Raw genomic sequence first — 23,157 nt, forward strand, 5'->3', positions numbered from 1 at the left:
AAACAATAGAACTCTTTGGTTAACTCTATTTACAGCATTATTGAGACCCCTGTCTCTAGACATGTCAAGAAATACCATGACAATAACCACTTGGTTTGACATTTTTAGCAATTGACTACTTAACATTTGATCCCAGAAAAGGGAAGCCGAATGGCAAACTTTTAGAAAGAGAATTTTTATGAATCCTCTAGATTGTAAGCTTGTCGTCCCCTCATCTTCTTGCATGGCTGGTTACCCCTGGCAACGTCAATTTGCCTGTGAAACGCACGTTGCGTCCAGGGTACATACGTGCTGCCATTGTTTGAAAAGCTCCGGGATCTTGCCGTACGTTAAAGTATAGATTGAGTTACGCTTCTAGCTTTTTCCTTTTTTTGTCACACAGGTTTGCAGACACCATCTAAAGGTTTTTTTTGTTCTTTTTATAAGAACAAGCTTCCTAATCACTAAGATTCTTTGCTTTATGTTAGTGAATGCTTTATTAGATCATATTAATTTTTCCTACAATTATTACTTTTTGAGATTCATTTTCATTATTGTTTTAATTTTGGTATTAAATAAAAACTCAGTTTTTACATTAATTATAATTTGGAACGTGGCTTTACCAACTCTAAATTTTTCAGCAAATAGGTTACCCCCTCATATATAACTTTAATATTTAATTGGTTATTTTTCAATTAATTTGACAAGTGTTCAAAATCTAAGAAATTGGGAAGGAGCAAATACTTTTTCGCAATCTTGTACAAAGTGCACATAAAAACGATGCAGTAACTGCATAAGTAAACGCTGATTGCGCATATATGCAACAACATGTTGAAAGGTACAGCCATTGATCGATCAAAAACAGGGTACATGTATGAAGAATTGGGTCTGCGACGCAGCTTGCTCAGGGCTTCAGAACTTTTTGTTTCACCATTGATCCAAAAAGCACTTTTATGACTGTATATAACATGAAATAAAAATATCTAGAGCAGAAATTCTGAAATAAATTGAGGTTTTATGTTTATACTTTATGGGTTTTATGTTATGTATAAGAATCTTTTCTTATTTTTACATACTGTTATTATTTTAAGCTTTATTATCGAATGTGGTTTGATCTAAACCTGTGGCAACACAGAGTTAATATGTGCTCATTTGATCCAGCTGAACACTTGGCTGCTGGTGGGAGCATTGACTTAAACAGAGCTTATGTTGAAAAAATATATATCTGTAGGGGATAGGTAGTGAAGAAAGTAGATACTTGTTACCCCTCACCCAATTCCAGAATGTCTTTTTTTTTTTTTTTTGTTAGCAAAAACAGTAGTAGTAATTATTATTCTGTCAGTGAAATGTAGTTTATGTGCTATGAACGCAAGTTCACTATCACATAGCTATGTTACTTTTTTTCTGCAGGTATGTATTTTATGTGGGGTCCGGCAAAATGTAAAGCATCTAAATACAGTTTTAGAATACCAGTTGCTTGATATTGCGGTGCATTACATAGCGAGTGTCTGGCCCTGGAATTTTTGAGAAGGCAGCTTGTAATTTGGCAGTTACAAGCGATTTTTCTCATGGCCACCGCCACTACCTGCTTGAGACTGGGTGCCAGCATTCACTCGCTGTTCCTGTAGACAGTGACGTAGTCCTTACCTAGACTGTTGGATGAGTTCTTAACTAGATCCTCCTTATTTGAGTGATCCTCACTGTAGGAGCTGGGACATCATCAGCTGGCATTTGCAGCAATAGAATGACTCGGTCTTTATCACCTAGCCAGACATTCTGACAAATGAAAATGTGTTGCAAAGGATCAGCTCCGTGTGGTGTTTGACCAGGGAAAGCCACCCAAAGTCTACCACATGACTGTAAACAATGGCAGCCTCCATGATCCAGCTTCCAAGAAGTTTATTGGAACAAAATAAGCTAAAACCAGGTTTCTGTCATTGCTAACATACATTAACATATACAGCTCTCTATCTTTTATGCTTAAGAAGAATGTTTGTTTTTTGAGGAACTTCAACTTTAAGTTCTTCTAACCGATGAACCCTTGGCATACCTTGACACTTGCAAAACTAAACTTAACAAGTAGTTGGAAAATTCTCTTTGACTTTTCTCGAGTTGGTGCAAGTGTTTGGAAACAAACTATTTGTGAGTCTTGTTCATGTGAGCTGTAATTGTGAGTCTTGTTCATATGAGCTCATATCTTGCATGACTTCGTTGTTTTCGTCAAGAGCTTTTATTTAGTACAATAAAGAAACTTTCCTAAAAGTGCATCACAGAAATGTGCAGAGTTCAAACTTAGCAAGTCGAGACTGAAAGTAGGAAATAGGATTTTTTTTTGTAGCTGAAAAGCTGCTTTCTGCAGCATTAATCCAGCTGACCATATGACTATAATGTTTTAGCATGCTGGCTGAGACATCTTAAGTACACCCTATAAATGTGTTGGAACTATTCAGCTCACTGGTAATACATTGGCAAGAATGACCATGCACATGTTAATTTAGTTTTGTGTTAGAGGAACTCTGGTTAATGACATTGAAATCACTCTTAGTGCAGAGTAAACCTTGTTTATATAGGAAATTGTTATTCATTTGGCTGTCCTTTTGGTACTATTGGAAATATATCAGCTCCGTTATTTGAGAGGCTTCCTACGTCACTCTTGTAAAGGAAACCAAGCCTGCAGATAAACCCTGTCCTACTCTGATAAGCTTCGCTATGTTTTTATCTCTAGCGGTCAAACCTGCGTAGGATCATTAAAGTAATGCAGGCGTGAACCTGTAAGTGAGTGGTACAGCAATAAGATTGTTGACTCAAATGTTTTTTTTATTGTATTTTAGTAAAATTATAAATACAATAGTAGAGTGTACAAGTTGTAACTAGCCAACTAGCAAACATCGAAACTGGTTTTAACTGCAAAGTTGCAGTTGTGGGTTCCAGGCTGTGGCCCCTAAAAAACAAACCAACAAAAAAACGACATTTAAAGAAGAACTCCCACCATACTTTTATACCTTTTTAGTTATTATCTTTTACTTGTAAGGAATACATACCTAATCTTTTGTCACAAAAAGTCCAATAAGTGTATCATTTATTTCTATTTATTTTTTAAAGAGTACTTTCTTACCCGTAATCCTCTGCTATTTGGGAAGCTAGATCTTCTAACTTGTTATCTTCTTGATGATCAACAACACAGCACAGCTTGCTTTAGGTATGATTCAGTGTGCAGCTTAATTACATGAATATTTATGCTGCAACTGGCATCAAACATCCTTACGCAAACCACATATTTTCTCAAAAATAGAAAATATGTCTTTATGTGGGACAATACCCTGACTTCATGTACGGCACGTGAGCTCAGATTAGTAGAGCTCCTTAGTGTCCGTCCAGAAAAGGCGACACGCAACTGTCGGGAACAATGGATGGACTGCATGTAAATCACGTTGGGAAAACTAAGGAAAACCCATACCAAACTTTTGTTTGATTGGAACCCTACAAGAGAAAACAATTTAAAAAAAAAACCCAACTGTATATAACATATACAAAAATCGAGGTAGTTTTGAAATAATAAAAAAAAATCTCTGATCGTTAGGTCGGTTCGTGGAGTAGACATTTAGCACAATAAGATGTACTACCTCAGGGTAAAAACACCAGACAGTGAATACTAAAAAGAAAACATTTTATGTAAATTGCCAAAAACACATCTTGTCTGGCTGTCTGCATCATTTCTTATAAGAGGTGATATTAAGCAACCTCATACAATTCATGAATAAAGTATAGGAATGAAAGCAGATCTTTGATTGAGTTCCTCGTTTGGTTTGAAGGCTGCATATAAAATGTGACAGTTTCATTGGATTAATAATCCTGTGGGGTTTTTTTGCCGCAATGTTTTGGTATTTGTTTTTTTCATAGAGGCTGACTTAAGGGTATCTATCATTTTTAAATGCTGGTTATGAAATATAAAGTATGCTTTGAATAGAAATGATCTAGCTAGTATTAACATAATTCTTGCTTTTAAAGTTTCATTGATATGCTCACATGCACTTATACATAGTTCATGCTCACATACACATATACATATATAGACATCCATGGTTATACGTAGACATAACACACAGACATATGTTCACATACATATATACATAGACATTCATGCTCACGCATGCTTATACATAGACATTTAAGCTCACATACACACAAACACACACAGACATTCATCCTCACATACACATTAATTTTCACATACATACATATACATACATGGGTCACTGCGACAGGGCCTTTTCTAAAGAATTATGAACCGTCACAAGTGGTCGCAGGGGTCCCCTAGAGAGATGTGCTCTGTTGCATTTGCAACCCCTGCAGTTATGCCGCTGTGCATACAAGTGGTCAGTTTATGCAGTGCCTATATTAGACTGGATTTGTGCAGAACATATAGAAAGCTCAGTTTGTGCAGAAGTTGACGTTACTGGCTGCATTATGCCTTGCAATATCACAGAAATTATTGTTTCTAAGGTTTTTTATTTTTAACCAAAGATGTAAACCCTATGAAGAACCACGCCCAATGAGCTTCTTCTGCAAGATGATCTTGAATGGCCATGCAAAATGCATAGTTCAATCAGTGAGTTTGCTTTCAACAAATTTTGCCCACACTTTATAGCTGTAGAAATCAGCTGGGCTTCCATGCAGTTACATCAACCAAAAGCTGCTTTGTCCTCTGGTTAATGAAGCAGTGTTAAAAAATTAGTGACATCCTTGTAGGGTATTTTGACTTAACTGCCATGTTGAATATCAACAGAATCCTTTAATTCAGATCCGTGAAGGATTTTCCAGTTTAACGAAGAACAGCAAAGTACACATGGTTTAAGGAACTTTATTTATAATCCATTTTTGTCTCTAGAGGCCACACTATGTTTACTTATTTGTCAGCATTTATAGGATTAAAGCTGTCATAAACAGATCTTAATTTGATTTTCGTTCTTGGCTGCACTCAAAAGCCACATTTGTACTCGGTTTAAGGCCAGCTCTATTGAGGCATATACAAAGCTACAAAGAATTGTCTCTGTCCCAATTTTAGCTTGTATGCGTCATATGCTAGAAAGCACTTATAACAGAAAAAAACTCTGAAAATGTATTTAAATAGCTGCTTGTTCCATGTAATTTAACTAAATGGAGCATTAAAATACACACTTTACAGAAATGTAAAACTATGTCTCATTCATGTTTTTTCATGTATTGTCAGTGTGTACTATTTTGCATATTGCATAATTCTGCTTCTTTAACCTAGAGTGTATATTAGAGCCCTGCACGGGACTGTTTTCTTAATCCCGCTCCCACTGAATTTCTGACCATTACAGCCCGCTCCCGCAACGTGTGTTCCACTCCCGACCTTTCCCACAAACCTTCTGTCACAGCTTTTAGAACAGTGAATAATTTCATTCCCTCATTAAGATACTCATTCATTCCTTCATTCACAGATACTAATCATTTACAGATACTCATTCATTCCCTCAGTAATGCATACTCGTTCATACAAACTCCCCCACCCCCTTACCTGAACTGCGGATTTTCTGCACACTCCTGCAAGGCTGCCTTCGCGTTGCTCGCACACAGCGTCTCTTCTCTTGTTCAGCCCAGGGGAAGCAGGAACGGAGCAGAGTCATGTGATGTGAAGTAAATTTACGTGACTTTGCTGGGTTCATGGGCGGAACAAGAGAAGAGACGCTGTGTGCGAGCAACGCAAAGACAGCCTTGCGGGAGTGCGCAGGATTACTGGGACCCGCAGGTACATTGTCTGACCACACGCACCCGCAAGTTTAATAAATTAAGACAAGGGTTTCAGGGTGTCTAACAGGACCCTGAACACATATGCACTAAACGCTATTGATTTTAACAAAAAGTTATTAATTACACTGTTCATTGTATGCATTTCAGTAGAAATTTCTAAACATGACATCATGAGCGAAAGCAAAACCAATGTTGACAGTCTGCCGACTGTTGTAAACAGGTCATCAGAGCTTTCACCTTTGAATAAATGTTATTCCAACCAATCTCATGTATATTTACTGATTAATTGTATGTTTAATCATTTCAAGACGAAACCTTAGGCACCCCTTAAAATTAAAGATTTGGGAGTATTGAAGTCGCATCTGACAATAATTCTACAAAATCGCACTAGTTATATTTAATTGGCTGTATCTATATCTGCAGGGCTGGAATGGCAATGACAGGGCGCCCCTGGCACTTGGCCAGTGGCCGCCTGATGACGTACTGTAAGTATGACCGACAGCTGGAAATGCACAGATTCATCAGTGCCTATGGATCTTTGATGATTTCTGTTTTCCACACGGTTTACCCATTAAAATGTATTCTCAGTGTGATTAATATTGTTTTTCCAAGTTTCTTTTTTCCCTGCTTGCTACCCTAATGTGTGGTAGCACTTTCATGCTGACTGCTTAGTGAATTTAATGATTTTGGTGGATCAACACAGATTCAACTGCAGTCTGAGGTGTAACATCAGCCGCTACAGTCCCTACAGTGGGAATTTCCAGATACTTCAGACACTCCAGATTGTTCTGGGTGCACAATCCAGATTCATGGTGAAATAGATTTGAGGAGACAAAGGCCCCTCAACACTACAGTTGGTGTTATGCCTTGAGTTGCAATCTGGAGTACCTGGTTGAATTTACGGTCTGGTTGCCTAATAATTTATTAATGTCCATATTTAATTAGCCAAATGCAAGTACCAATCTAAGAATTTGCTTTGCTTTGGTTTCTGCAGCTGTAGGTATTACGTACCATAAAGATGTGACATATCTTGAGAAGATGTAAGCACTGTCTATGTATTCTTATATGTCTCTGGTGCTGTTTTTGCTGATCAGTCTGTTCGATAGAGCACACAAACACATGTATGGTTGTGCATGTGTATGGTTAAATATATATACGGATATGTTCAAGTGATCTGATGAGACAGTAGAGTTGTCACAGGCATTGGTCAAGCATCATTGTAGTCAAAAGGCAATTGCCATCTTACTAAGGTGACAATTTAACCAAGGTACATGGGAAGCCTGTGGAATAACAACTGTGTTTTAGTCAAGAGGTGGCATCCAGTAATGGCGTGAGGTTTAATCAACTCATAAGGGTGTGACGGAGAAACCATACAGTTTCTGAAAATAATCAGACTCCATCCTGTATTTTAAAATGGCAGTGATGTATTTATTTCCACAGCTACTGATATAACCGTTAGAAACATACTATTCCTGATGGCGGTAATTTGATATTCCGGCGATTACTGTATTTATTTCTGTAAAGTTTGCCTTTTTGTCCAGCCTTAAATTCCAGTCATTGCTCTAAAATAAGTGTTTTAAATAGTTTGGCACATAATGTTATCCTGTGTAGAGGGATACTTTCATGAAAATATTTATTTATATCTCTGTTTAATTTTTGCCGTATATTAACTTTTATTAACAATTATTTATATATATATATATATATATATATATATATATATATATATATATATATATATATATATATATATATATATTGGAATGTATATTCCCATGGCAGTGTTTTAAGAACTTGGTGAGATTTTGTATATTCACTTGGTACTCATGTGTTCAACATATGGAAAGCAATGCCTCAGCTACTGTATTTAGATATTACTGTTGCCATTCAGATCAGCCATCTTGCCCGTCATGTTAGAAGGTATTACTGGTTCAATGCTAAAAATAAAATGGCTTAGATGATAAGAACCTTAAGCATGCATTATCCTCTTTTTTTCCCGCTCTCACAATATCATAGTCATTTGAAGTATATCCATGTACGTCGCATTTTAGAAATCAACACAAGCAAGTCCACCTCTGAATGGCTCAAAAGAAACAAACTGAAGGTCTTGGTGTGGCCTAGTCAAACTCTTGACTTGTATCCGGTTGATTGAAGTTGTTGCTGCCAAGGGTGGCAAAGCCAGTTATTAGGTCTAGGGGGCAAATACTTTTTCACATGGATGATACAAGCTTTTATTAACTCTTTTTTTAACTCAGTAACTGAAATTATCATTTTAAAGCTGTATATTGTATTAACTCCCTTTGTCTTATATTCAAATTAGTTGGATTATTTCAAACATGTAAATGTGATAAATAAGCAAAAATTTGTGAAGGGGCAAACTTCTTTCACAGCACTGAATATTTTTATCATTGAAATCAATCTTTACACTACTATATACCACAACAATAGAGGTGTTTACAAAATACTTTTTAATCATTAAATTAGGATACCACTTATGTGTTATACTTAGGTTTGAATGCCCTTAGGGATATCCTATCATCATCATTATGTTATTATTGTCCCTCGCTATTTGTCTTGACACGCACCGCTCCCTGCCCATTTGCTCTTTAAATGGGGGTGTTTCCCGCGAAGTCACCGGGACTGCCTGCTGATGTCAGTGGGCAGTCCTGGCTAAGTCCAGCAAGGGAAGCCTCTGGGTAGTTGGAGCTCGCAGGTATGTGCATCGGGTCCGTGGTTCAAGACAAACTGATTATAAAATGTAGAGATTCCGCATGTTTGTTAATCCTTAGGCACCCAGACAAAAGTCTAATTTCCACAGCTTGACTGAGCTCCTTAATATTAAGAAAGCAGAGTCGGCTTCTGATAAACCAACCTGTTCCCACCAACTCCCGCATGTTCTTGTTATTATTCCCACCATATTTTTTCTCTTTGCCCTAATTCCTATTCTTTTGCCAATGTGGAGGGCAGAATGGACTTTAAATCAATAGCAGAAGACACCCCCTCCATCTTCTTACCAGTTGATTGAGGTATTCAGGCAAAAACATTTAGATAAGTGACTTTTAAAAACCCCTTCATGGTTTCATCAGAACATGTTGTTCTGGATACAGCGGATGCTCACATCTTGCGTGTGCCCACTCCGTCAAAAAGGTTGCTGGTATTGAAGATGTGTAGAGTATTAGGTGTAAAATCATTCTAGCTAGCACATCTTATCCTGCCATCACATGCTAAAGGGCACACTTTATTGTAATGCTTATTTCTCAACATGTGTTTCTGACATCGTTTGTATTTATTCTTATAATTTTAGTCTCAAAAACATATTTTTATGTTGCGATCTGGGGAGCATTTATTGCTTAAGCTATTTCTTATGCATGTAAAACTTTGGTTTTAATCCTGTTTGATACGCACATAAACAAATTTTGCATGAGATTTTTTCGGTGTAAAGAGACAGCAGTTCTAAGAAGATGCAAAACATATGTTAGAGAAATTATCATACTGCATACATAGTTTCTCTAGGCTAGGGGTGTCCAAGTTTTTTCTGCAGTGGGCCACTTCATCAGAAATGTATGTGTGCGTGAGAGAAAATATGGCTCTTCAGCTTTATAATGCTTATTAATACAGGGTTAATTTGGCGATAATGAAGAGAGCAGTGGAAAAGTTTTTTATGATCAACTTTTATAACACACACCAGGACTGGCTCTGCCACGCCGACACCCAAACACACGCACATCAGGACTGGCTCTTCCACGCCGCCACCAAAACACACACACCAGGACTGGCTCTGCCACGCCGACACCCAAACACGCACACCAGGACTGTCTCTGCCACGCCGACACCCAAACACACACCAGGACTGGCTCTGCCACACTGACACCCAAACACACACCAGGACAGACTCTGCCATGCCGACACCCAAACATGCACACACCAGGACAGGCTCTGCCACACAGACACCCAAACACACACCAGAACAGGCTCTGCCACGCCGACACCCAAACACACCAGGACAGGCTCTGCCACACTGACACCCAAACACACACATACACCAGGACAGGCTCTGCCAAACCTACACCCAAAAACCCCCACACACACATATCAGGACAGGCTTTGCCATACTGACGCCCAAACACACACACCAGGACAGCCTCTGCCCCACCAACACCCAAACACACACACACATCAGGACAGGCTCTGCCATACTGACACCCAAACACACACCAGGACAGGCTCTGCCCCTGCCACGCTGAAGCATAAAAAAATGTATTTTCTACACTGCTTTGTCATTAACTGCCCCTTTTGTATTTCTGTCCCTTTGTGTATTGATGCCCCAGCCCTGCCACCTCTAGTATTGATTAATGTGTCCTCAACAACCTTGTGTATTGCCTCCCTTTTGTGCATTTATGCCCCCACACCCTTGTATATTGATTTATGTGATGCCCCATCCAATCCCATCCCTTGTGTATTGATGCCCCCACCCTGTTTATATTGGCTAATGTGATGCCCAACCACCCTCTTGACACCCCCCCCCCTTGAATATGGGTCCATTTTCTTATAACCCCTAAAGATTTTTTTGGTAATACTTACATTATTATTATTATTATTATTATTTTTTCTTCTTCTTCACTGCTGTCTTTCGACGTGACGATCCTCTCCCTGTCAGGAGATACTCTTCTGTGAGCCCGCCCCCTTGAATGTCACATCTTAAAAGGGGCGAAGAGCTGAGGCAATGCTGCCACTGGGCGGCACTTTAACTTCTTTAGGCAGCCGGCGTAGGTGGTCTTACAACTGCACAACGGCTGCTTTGAAAGCAGCTGCCCGGATGCGAAGTTCAAAGCAGCCGCTTTGGGAAGATAGGAAATAAAGAAAGTGAACCTAGAAGTGCTGTTGCATATAAAAAGCTTGGTCAACTTGACCTTACAGGTAGAGGGGCAACATACTGGCCATCCTACTTGTGGCCCTATTTGGTCTCAATAATTTGCTCCTAATTGATGCTGAGAAATGGCAATATGTTAGCAATTCATCAGGCCCTCACATCTGAAGAGCCAAAGGGGGGTTCCTTGCCCTGCAGAAACACATTACTTGAATACATCAGTGGAAATAATGCAGAACAGATGTGAGAATGGGAAGAGAAAATAAAGGTGATGAGTTAGAATGAAGTACTGAAAACTAGGGCTGAAACAACTAATCGATAATGAAAATCGTTGTCAACGATTTTCATTATCGATTAGTTGAACGATTTTTATCGATTTATAATGCTCTGAAAAACTCCTCTCCTTTATATAATCCGACCTCAAACAGAGATCGGATTATAACACTAGAATCCAGATCCCCCGCAACGCTGCAGGGGACCTGGATTCCCCTCACTGTCGGCCGGTCTCTCACTTCCGTCTCTCTCTTCCGTCTCTCTCCCCCCTCCCATACACCCCTCTTACTCTTCCTCTCTCCCGACTCCCTGGTTTTTTGTGAACCTCCGTTGCTGACCGGCACTTTCACTGCAGCTTCATAGAAGCCTCAGCGTAAGTGAAGGTGAGTAACGAAGGCTCTCTGTGCGCATCGCGCAGACCCCCACCGGCTGACAGAGAATGGAGGTCTCCTGCAGAGGATCATCCTCTCTGTCAGCTGGTGGGGGTCTGCATCGCACAGACAGCCTCCGTTACTGCCCTTCACTTATGCTGAGGCTTCTATGAAGCTGCAGTGAAAGTGCCTGTCAGCAACGGAGGTTCACAAGACACCAGGGAGTAGGGAGAGAGGCAGAGTGGTGTATGGGAGTGGGAGCCACTCTGGCTCCTCCCCCTCCCATACGCCACTCTGCCTCTCTACCCGGCTCCCTGGTGTCTTGTGAACCTCCGTTGCTGACAGGAGGCAGAGTGGAGTATGGGAGGGGGAGGAGGCAGAGTGGAGTATGGGAGGGGGGAGGAGGCAGAGTGGAGTATGGGAAGGGGGAGGAGGCAGAGTGGAGTATGGGAGGGGGAGGAGGCAGAGTGCAGTATGGGAGGGGGAGGAGGCAGAGTGGAGTATGGGAGGGGGAGGAGGCAGAGTGGAGTATGGGAGGGAGGGGGAGGCAGAGTGGAGTATGGGAGGGAGGGGGAGGCAGAGTGGAGTATGGGGGGGGCAGAGTGGAGTATGGGAGGGGGGAGGAGGCAGAGTGGTGTATGGGAGGGGGGAGGAGGCAGAGTGGTGTATGGGAGGGGGGAGGAGGCAGAGTGGAGTATGGGAGGGGGAGGCAGAGTGGAGTATGGGAGGGGGAGGCAGAGTGGAGTATGGGAGGAGGGAGGAGGCAGAGTGGAGTATGGGAGGAGGGAGGAGGCAGAGTGGTGTATGGGTGCCTTATAGTGGTGTATGGGGGTGTAATGAATTTCAGGGAGGCAGAATGGCATATCTGGGGGAGTTAGAGTGGTGTATAGGGGGAGGTAGAATGGTGTATGGGGGGTATAATGAATTTCAGAGTGGCATATCTGGGGAGGCAGAGTGGTGAATCGGAGTATAATGAATTTCAGGGTGGCGCAGGGCATTTATGGGGAGCGGAGTGGCATATCAGGGAGGTATAAGGCATAAATGGGGGCGAGTGGCATATTGGAAGTTATAAGGCATATAGGGGGTATAGGGCGTATCGATATTAGGCATATCAGGGGGGCATAAGACATATCTGGGGGTAAAAGGTATATCAGGGGGCACAGTTGCATATCACTGGCATATAAGGAGTATAAGGCATATCGGGGGCACAGTGGAATCTCTGGCATATAAGAGGTATAAGGCATATATGGGGGCAGAGTGGCAAGCTGGGGGTCAGATGTGCATAACTGGGGGCAGTTTGGTAAATAAAAGAAAATATAAACAAGGCTTTTTCTCAGTTTTTTTGTAAATATGAAAAATAGTTAACATATGAATTAATATTTACTAATAACTTTGTATTAAAACCTAGTTTGAGAAACACTGTGTTTGGGTTCTTGTAGGTTTTATTATTATGCCAGTAAAATGAGAAGGTGAATAGCGAGAGGCCATTGCAATAAAGAGATGAAAGTGTAAATTGTAAGTTTTTTATTACATTATTTTAAATTAAAAAAAATTGCATTTTTTATCCAATTAATCGATTAATCGAAAAAATAATCGGCCAACTGATCGATTATTAAAATAATCATTAGTTGCAGCCCTACTGAAAATATAGAGAAGGGATGTTTCTGAAATTTTAAAATGAATCAGAATCCCAACCAATATTTCCAATCAACCAAGATGCTGCATGTGAAAATAATTATACATTTCCATTTCATACCCCAAGGCTCCCGAGAGTACATTTTCTATTTCTGAAATTCCCACAGATGGAGAAATCAGAGAAAATGAAATTAATCTGTGAACATGAGCATGCAGATTTCTGAGCAACCCAGTGTAACGCTGTGAGCTATATTTATGAAACAGAGTTAAACCTTATTTATCACAAGGACCCAATGTGTCAGAATAGCTTTGTAGCATTTGAAGAAACATAGCCGACAAGCCCATAAAAGCAGAATTTTAATAGATTTTCTATTTTGTAGTTACCTTCTTTCACATATTGAGAAATTCCTATATTTCTTACAAAAAAATTAATCAACTAAATGCAAATAAAAATTCAGAACTCTGCTTCTCTTTTTCGTTTGTTTGGTTGGGGGTCTGTCCTTAAAGTTACAATTCGTACAAATCTGAATGCACAAGTCCAATATATAAATCTGCTTAATATTATTAATCGTAGAACACAATTGAATTTAGAATAAACCTCACGTACTCAAGATGTTCCGCTGTTGCAAATATATTGACTTTTGAAGCTTTTTGAAAAAATTGTGTTTGCTTTTCACGATACATGCAGCAAAGAGAGTATCTTGTTTTTAGCAACACAGTCTAGAGCAGAAATAAAGGCCTAGCTTGTGTTCCTATCATACAGATTTATTTTGTTGCTATGGTACTGCCCTGTATGGTAAATCCATTAATTAAAATATAATAAATGCCAAAGCTGATGACTCATCTCCTTGAGCTATATCTACGTGTAATTGGTACTTTCTAACCTTATAATCAGTGGCTTTATGGAACAAGTATAGTTGCATAAAGTCTTTTGCAGTGTGGTAAACAGGAAGAATATTTTCCTACCTTTTAGTGATTGAACATGGATTGAATCATTCAGCCTTTACGCAAGTGTTTTACTTATGGACAGTGTATTGGTGACATCTAGGATTCAATCTGTTACTAGACACTGATTTCAAGTGCCTAGAATAAAATAAATGTAAAAGTATATTTTCAAAAACAGTGTGAAAAATATTTTTTAAATCAGTTATAGTTTTTGTATGCTATGGTTTCATGCAGCGCTATATATAATAGATATATAGATAGATATCACACACAAACACACACCGTCAGCCATAACATTATGACCGCTGACAGGTGAAGTTAATAACGCTGATAATCTTGTTATTATGGCACTTGTCCGTGGGTAGGATATACTAGGCAGCAAGTGAAAATTTCAGGAAAAGAGGAACCTACACAATATTAGGCAGGTGGTCGTAATGTTATGGCTGATCGGGGTATGTGTATATATATGTATATATGTGTATATATATGTATATATAATTATAATGTACACATACATTATGTATATGTGTGCCATCTGTCTTTTATCTTAGCCCAATCCATCAACCAAATGCACTGATCCTCCTCATACTGTCTGTAGTAAACAATAGAATATCTATGTCTTAATCACCCAGTTGGACATTCTGGCTAATGAAAGTCTGTCATAAAGAATCGGCTCGGTATGTTGTTTGAGCAGGGAAAGCCACACAACAATGGCAGCTTCCAGTTCTGCAGATAATGAAAGAGTATGGGAACAAAATAGACTCAAACCAGGCAGGGCCGGACTAACGATGACACGGCGGCTCCGGCGCTTTTAGTCTGCTGGCTGCCTGATAAAGTAAGTGTGGCCAATGGCTGGATATAGGCGTCCACATGTTCCGTTTTTATTCTCTCATAATGTGTAGCAGGCCATATCTAGCTGACAGACATACACTGCTGCATCCAATCTGAGTATGGGGTGCTATGGGCCAGATGGCGAGTCTGGGCCTGAAACCAGGTTATCAGTGCTAACCAACATGATTTTATTTTATGATCAAGGAGATTTATTTTTTTCATTGGGGCTTCCCATTGAAAGATACATTGAGTCAGATTTATACAAGATGGAGTAGGCCTGGCACTCCTGGTTGCGGTAAATGCCTTGATCCATGCACCGAGTATCAGCAGTCCCACAACAAGTGGTGGAGCCACATGCTACTGTGTCCTACAGGAGCATGTGTGACATACTTGGTCTATTTTACATGACGGCACTCTTGGAATGCTCTCCCTTGTACTCCTTTTTCAGGATAAGCAGCTGAGACAGACGTGTGGTTGCTGTATCTGTCTTGGCCAATTCAGGACTGCTGGCAGCTCTGCTTCTGGTATAGGATCCTGCCAACATTTAGCTTCACAGACTGAAATGAGTCCAGGAAAGAAAAAAGAAAAATGACAAACGAGAACAGCAACAAGTCATTATTAAAAAAAAAAAAAAAACAAAAAAAAAAAAAACCAAAGGTAATTCAGTGTTCCAAGGACTGTAAATTCAATCAGCTGGGACCACTAGGGGATAGCTGCAATCAGTGTGACCTACATAACACAGATTGCTATTTCTTTTTTGAAATACCAAACAGAAAAAGTTTTAGTAAGGTGCATCAAAATGCACACACGGTGCAATGAAAAAGTATTTTCACACTTAAATGTTTCAGTCCATCAAACTAATTTTAATATTAGACAAAGGTTATCCATGTAAACACTAAATGCATTTGTTAAATGATTTTGTGTATAGACGGATAAAAGCTACTGTTTATAAAGCACAGGACGTAACTAGGGTTACAACTAATGGTTATTTTCATAATCTATTAGTTTTTTCGCTTAATCGGATTAAAAAAAGTATTTAAAATAATGTAATGAACAAAATGAGTGTTAAAACAAACATCAGAACAGAAAAAACTTAAAATTTACATTAACATGTCATTAACCCTTTCATCTCTATCACAATGGCATTTCCCTAATTGCCTTCTTATTTTACTGACATAATAATAAAAACTATATTTTAAAGGTACAAGAACCCAAACACAATATTTCTCAAACTAGGTTTTAATACCTAAAAATGTTTTATTATTAAATAGTTTACATATGAATTAATATTTTTTCATATTAAATAAAAACTGATTGAGAAAAATGCATTTCTTGTTTTTATTTCCCTTTATTTGCCAATCTGACCTCAGGCTGTCCACTGTGCCCCCCCAGATATGCCTTATACCCCGTATATGCCACTGTGCCCCCAAATATGCCTTATACCTTCCTATATGCCACTCTGCCCCCCAGATATGTCTTATACCTTCCTATATGCCACTCTGACCCGCAGATATGCCTTATACCTTCCTATATGCCACTCTGCCCCGCAGATATGCCTTATACCCTCCTATATGCCACCCTGCCCACCAGATATGCCTTATACCTTCCTATATGCCACTCTGACCCCCCAAATATGCTTTATACCTTCCTATATGCCACTCTGCCCCCCAGATATGCCTTATACCTTCCTATATGCCACTCTGACCCGCAGATATGCCATTCTGCCCCCACAGATATGCCTTATACCTCCCTAAATGCCACTCTGCCCCCCTGCTATGCCACATACCAATATGCCTTATCCCTATATGCCACTGTGCCCCTCTGATATGCCTTATACCTCCCTATATTCCACTCTGCCCCCTGATGTGCCTTACACCCCCCTGATATTCCTTATGCCCCCCTCCCATACTCCCTGGTGTCGTGTCTAGTGGGGGCAGCCCGTGAACCTCCGCTGCTGGCTGACACTTTCAGTAGAGCTCCATCATAGAAGCCCCAGCGGAAGTGAAGGGCAGTAGTGGAGGTTGTTTGCCCACATCACACAGACGTCCACTGGCTGCCAGAGAGGAGTATCCTCCGCAGCGCTGAAGGGGACCTGGATCCTCCTCCCTGGCAGCTGGTTGGCGTCTATGATGGAACACCGGAAGATCATGTCATGCCGGCGCTCAGTCATATAAGCCACAGTGGAAGTGGAGGGCAGAAGTGGAGGATGTCAGTGCGCATCGCACAGACACCCACCGGCTGCCAGAGAGAATGATCCAGGTTCCCTGCAGCTCTGCGGGGAATCTGGATCTTAGTGTTACTATCCGACCTCTGCTTGATTATATTCGGATTATAAAACGGGGTATTTTCAGAGCATTTGCCAGGACATACAAATAAACACATTCACTTTGATTTATCACATAGGTTATTTATAAACCATTGTGAAGATCGTCTTCTGTTGTATTTTGCAGCACTCAAATAATTTATATTGTAGAATAATTATTTTTTGCAAATCACTCACATACTTATTTACGTTAGGACATAACAAGTAGTATATAACAATGTGGCTTACAGAAACAAATGAGGAGGGCCCTACTCAAACAAGCTTACAATCTAAATCAACCAATTAACCAAATTTAATTGATAGTTGTGTTCAATTTCACTAGGCACATCCATGCATGATCCTGCCAGCCCTGTTGAATCTAAACATCAATAAAATAGAACCTGTCTTGCAAAGGGAAGTAGGCTAAAAGGTCTCAAAAAGCAGCACATGATGCTACGATCTGAGAAACAAAGTCATTGACATCTGTCGGTCTAGAAAGAGTTACGAAGACATTTAAAAGGCTTAGGAACTCCAGGGAATCACAGTGAGAGCCATTATCTACAAATAGAGAAAACTTGTAACAGTGGTGAGCCTACCCAGGAGAGGTCAGCCTCCCAAAATTCATCCCAAAGCGTATTGACGACTCATCAAGGAAGTCACCAAGACTAACAAACTGCTGGACTCATTTGCCTCAGTTAAGGTCAGTGTTCATGATTTCACAATAAGAAACTTACTGTGAAAAAAATGGCATCTATGGGATAGTAGCAAAGTGAAAACCACTTTTGCACAAAAAAGAATATGAGGGCTCATCTCACATTTGCCAAGAAGAATCTTGATGACCACCAACACTTTTGGGATAATATTCTGTGGCCAGATGAATCAAAAGTGGGACAAGTATTGTTACATCTGGCATAAAGTTAACACAGTATTTCTCAATAAGAACATCATACCAACAAACACGGTTGTGGTAGCGTGATTGTCTGGGGCTGCTTTGCTGCTTCAGGACCTGGGCGATTTACCATAATTTATAAATTCTGCTCAGAACAGAATCATATACAGAAATCTTGAAGGAGATTGTCAAGCCATACGTGACCTAAAACGGAAGCGCGGTTGGATTATACAGCAGGAGAATGAGCCGAATCACTCAAGCACGTCCACCTCTGAAAGGCTCAAAAGAAACAAATTGAAGGTTTTAGAGCGGCCTAGTCAAAGTCCTGATTTGGATTGGATCGAGATGCTGTGGCATGACCTTAAAAAGGCGGTTAATGCTTGAATACCCTCCAATGTGTATGAATTAAAATAATTCTGCCAAGAAGAGTGGGTCAAAGTTTCTCCGCAACAATGTAAAAGACACGTTGCCAGTTATTTCAAAAGTTTGATTGCAGCTGTTGCCGCCAAGAGTGGCGCAACCAGTTATTTGGGGGGGCTGGGGGGGCAATTACTTTTTCACATTTTGATTCACTCTTTACCTTCAATAAATGGAATGATTATTTTAAAGCTGCATTTTGTGTTTGCTCATGTTGTCATATTAAAATTAGTTGGCTGATCTGAATCATTTAAATTTGACAAGCAAAAATATAAGAAATCGGGAAGCCTTACATTTAATGAGAGCTAATTATGTTATGATTAATAAACACGTTTATGAAATGTAATGAAATGTATTGTCCTATGGTTTGAGGTTGTTGTTTTGTAACTGTGGTTGTTTGTAAGATTTACCGTATTTTCTCGATTATAAGACAGTTTTTTCAGAGCAAACGCTCTGAAAAATACCCCTCGTCCTATATTCAAAGCCATCTTATAATCGGACCTCATATAGAGGTCTGACAATAAGACTAAAGTCCAGATCCCCGCAACGCTGCAGGGGACCAGGATCCTCCTCTCTGGTAACCTCCGCTGCTGCAGGCACTTCCTCTGGGGGGAGCTTCTATGACGGAGCGCCGGTGTGACATGACCTTCCGGTGCTCCATCATAGAAGCCCCGGCAGAAGTTCTGGCAGCAGCGGAAGTTTTCCGCGCATAGCACATTTACTGGCTGCCAAAGAGGAGGCTCCCTCGCAGCGCTGCAGGGGACGTGGATCCTCCTCCTTGGCAGCCGGTGAGTGTCTGCACTATGCGCACAGACAACCTCATTGCAGAGGTTGTGTACGCGCATTGCGCAGACGTCCACCGGCTGCACCCACTAGACACCAGGAAGACTGAAGTATGGGGGACGAGTCTTGGGAAGCATTGGTAAGTCAGGGGGGACAGTGGCATATAGGTGGTTAAAAGGCATATCTGCGGGTCAGAGTGGCATATAGGCAGGTATAAGGCATATTTGGGGGGGCAGAGTGGCATAAAGGGGGGGTGTAATGCATTTCTGGGGGGCAGAGTGACATAGGGGGTATAAGGCATTCCTGGGGGTAGGGCAGAGTTGCATATCTGGGGGGCAGAGTGGCAAGCCAGTGGGCAGATGTGCATAACTGGGGAGCAGGTTGACAAATAAAAGAAAATAAAAACTAATCATTTTGCTCAATCATAGTTTTTATTACATATGAAAATAGTTTACATGTGAATTCAGGGCCGGTCCAAGACAAAATGCCGCCTGGGGCGAAGTTTAAAATGCCTCCCGCCCCCCCCGTATTTACCTTTCAGCAGTCCTGTGGTGAGTCTCCCTGCTCGGTCTCGGTGCCGGCTTGTAATGCTGAGCGCTGGAAATAACGCCATCTTCCGGCGCTCAACATTGCAAGCCGGCACCGAGACCGAGCTAGAGGGCTCGCAGAGGAGAGAGAAAGGGGCGCCGAGTGGTTTTATCTTACCAAGTTGTCAGTACCCGCTCGGCGCCCCTATCCTATAGGATAGTCTTATATTAAGGCTTTTTTTCCTTTGAATTAATATTCACATTTTTAGAGGTGATCTTATAATCGAGCAAATACAGTAGTTCTGCGAGAATAGATATACAACACACTATCCTACAATTTCCAAGGTCTACTAATAGTTTGTGCTTTACGTGTTGGAAATCGTTATTCTTTTGTATGTCAAAATCTGTGGATTCTTTAAACATAATTTTTATCTCACCAACATTTCGATCCGACTTGTAGCTTTGTGGATAGACCTCAGAGAGACTAGCACTGTTTTCCATCAGTGTTATATAATGAGGGAAAAAAACATTTAGTGAAACCAGTATTTAGTAAACCCTGTGCCTTGTGGAATAATAAGACTAAATGAGTTATACAAACATGTACAATGAGTTATTAATAACAAGCTTGATTGTCCTATTGAAGTTCTGTTCAATGATTTGTTCATTCTGTGCGTGTGTTTTGCTGTTTAGTTTTCTGTGAGTACTTTGTACTTTGTACTTTTTCCAACACATGCTCTCCACTGGGACTTTTGAGTAAATAAATTCTAATTACACACTTCATGCTGCCCTTGGCCAACAAATGTAATAACTTGCTTTTCATATAAGCAGCAAGCATGTTTATACCTAACTTGTTTAGTAACTATTGGAAAATGACCTTTACATAAGTAATCACACACGTTTCTAGCTTTTTTCTTAAAATCTTAACTTAATATGCCATATTTAATAATACAATTCAACACAGAGTTTGGAAAACAAAACGGTTTTCCAAAGACTGCACATGATTTTTAACACATACCACACTGTAAATGCCAAAGTTTGGGGAAAATAACTGTTCTTGGGGTTTTTAAGAACTTGTCCGCAACGATTTGCTTTCAATAGATGTCCGGTGATGCCTGAGATACTCACCCGGGTCTTTCGTTCATGTGATATCATTTATATAAATGTTTAATCCTACCACAACTAACCTACAACTCAAACCAACATACTGTAGGTGAATAGGCAATAGGTAATAAAGATATATATACTTTCCATTGCAAGAATATGTAATGAAAGACAATGTGATGACCTGCTGTACATTTGTTTAAAATCCTCAGCACATAGTAGTATGACAGAATATGAGCTATAATAGATAATATAAAAAGAGCAGAGTTTACACATACGATATTTCTTCGTAGGCACTGGACTCCCAACATATCTGGAGAGGATAGAAATGTCTCCATTCTCATAATAGTTGTGATGTTGGCGCTCTTAGTGGTTATTATAGAAATGTTGTTGTGTGATTAAAATCCCTCAGCCTCTCTAGTTCTGATTTATAGATTTCTTGTTGTAAGTGTATGGTAGAGTTTTGTAGATTAAAGCAAACTTTAAACACAGTGTTGCCCTGTCGTATTCTAACACGCCAACACAACCGTCACAACATGCATCCAGTCTTCTGGAAGATATTGACAGAAAACCTTGCCTGTTGCTACATTCACTGCATTTCATAATTCACTCCCTTTATGTATTATTTACAAGTTTTTGTTTTTCTCTGAACAAAATGCCATTCTTTCTGGCTCTCCTCCCTCATTCAGAACATTGTGCTGATAAAGATGTAGCATTAATTGACAGGCAGACATAATTGTTTCTTTTTCTCTCTCGGTTTATATTTTCTTGGATATTATTATGCACTTAGTAACACAGTTTCTGAAAGCGGAAGAGGTCTGTAGCTTCCCTACTGGTGATTTTAGCAGTTTGGTGCAAGTATTTTAATGTGGTGTGTCACAAACTGTTCTTTAATTAAGAAATACCATTATTAATGGTTAAATACAGCCTAATCACATAGAAACCTAATTGGAACATACTGTACACCGGCTCTAATCAACAACCATGTACTCTTATTCAAAGGAGTGCCATTTTAAAAAGATTTATGTAACGGATGGTGGACCCCATTTTAGGAAGATTATTAGGTTATACATTTATATTAATTTGCAGAGGTTAAATTGTGACATTTTGAATTCCCACTGGTTTCCATTTCTGAGGGATTCTGAATGGCTCACTGTCTAGTCTACATTTACGTGTTACTCCCCTAATGCTTTTACCTCTGTTGTGTTATATGTGTAAGGAGATTAGTCTGGTGCCGATGTTCTCTGTGTGATCCCTTGCCATTGTGTTAAATGTTAATAAGGTTAATCTTTTCCCGTGTTTGTCAATCTCCCATCCCCTGGTAAAGTATATAAATAACCTATACCCAGTCCCAATAAAGTGTGTTCTCTTGCATCCTGACTAGTGTGTTGTCTCATGATTGGTGGTATGGTTCGCTGGAAGACCTTTCTCCCTGAAAAAGCACATTTACTCAGAGACCCGAGCGGCTACCCATCTTGTAGCTGGCTTTTTCTACAAGGATGGCTGCACCAACCGTCCTGGACATCACAATGTACCCCTTGGTTCTACTTACAGTCGTTGTACACATGAAATTATGCATTATACAGGACCTGTTCAGCCATTATTGTCAGAGAAAACTGTCAGTGACCCTTCATAATGAATAGTAAAGTGAGGGAGGGGAAACTACAACTCTCCCTTTAGCTAATAAACCCCATTCACAATAACGAGCTTACAGGCCCTGTAATTTCTAGTTACGGTTGTCCGAGATACGTGAACATTTCAGCTACTATCATGCGCACTCTTTAAACATAATAAATATAATATTCGTATATAGCTCAGCTTGCTAGAATGTGAGCAAAAATAGTTGAACCGCACTGTACTAAATTACATGGGGAAATGTGGCTTCCCTTTTCGTGATTAGAGCCAATTATGAAACTGTTTACACATATAGTAAGAAGGAATGCTTGCGGGAAATGCATAATTATATTACATTCCCAGAATAAACTGTATTAATCATGGATGCTTGCTTGAAACGGAAAAGAATAACTTTGTGAGGGAAATATAACCGGTACTTTGCTGGTGGACATACCAGAGATAGTATGCAGTCTGAAGTTAAATCCCAAGTAGAATGTAAATTGGGTTGGGCACACAGTTGTTTATACAGTTAATTATAGATAAAATAATATAGATCCTGTTGCACCAGGCTAATTGTATGTCTTTTTGTGCATTCGGCTTGCTAGGATCACTTTTAGTAACAAGATGATTGTAGCAATAAATTTCTGTGTTTGCGATCTTTTGAACTATTTCAGTAAATACTATATATGTGCAAATGGACCAAAAACTTTTTTGTTTTTGGCCCATTCGTCTTGGACAACAAATTCTGCTTATTCATTTCAGATGAAAATAGGGGAGTTTTTAAATTAGAAAAATTAAATTAGTTGTCTGACGCCCACTTTTTTACTCTCTCACTCTCTTTCTCTCAT

The 23,157-nt window shown here is 39.9% G+C and overlaps 1 protein-coding gene across 1 annotated transcript in view; it reads left to right on the forward strand.

Moving 5' to 3' along the window:
* TSPAN5 (tetraspanin 5) overlaps positions 1–23,157 on the forward strand; it is a 47,449-nt gene that overhangs the window by 10,694 nt on the left and 13,598 nt on the right. The window lies entirely within an intron of this gene.

Source organism: Spea bombifrons, chromosome 1, assembly GCF_027358695.1.
Source record: "Spea bombifrons isolate aSpeBom1 chromosome 1, aSpeBom1.2.pri, whole genome shotgun sequence".
In the NCBI taxonomy this organism is placed as follows: Eukaryota; Metazoa; Chordata; class Amphibia; order Anura; family Pelobatidae; genus Spea; species Spea bombifrons.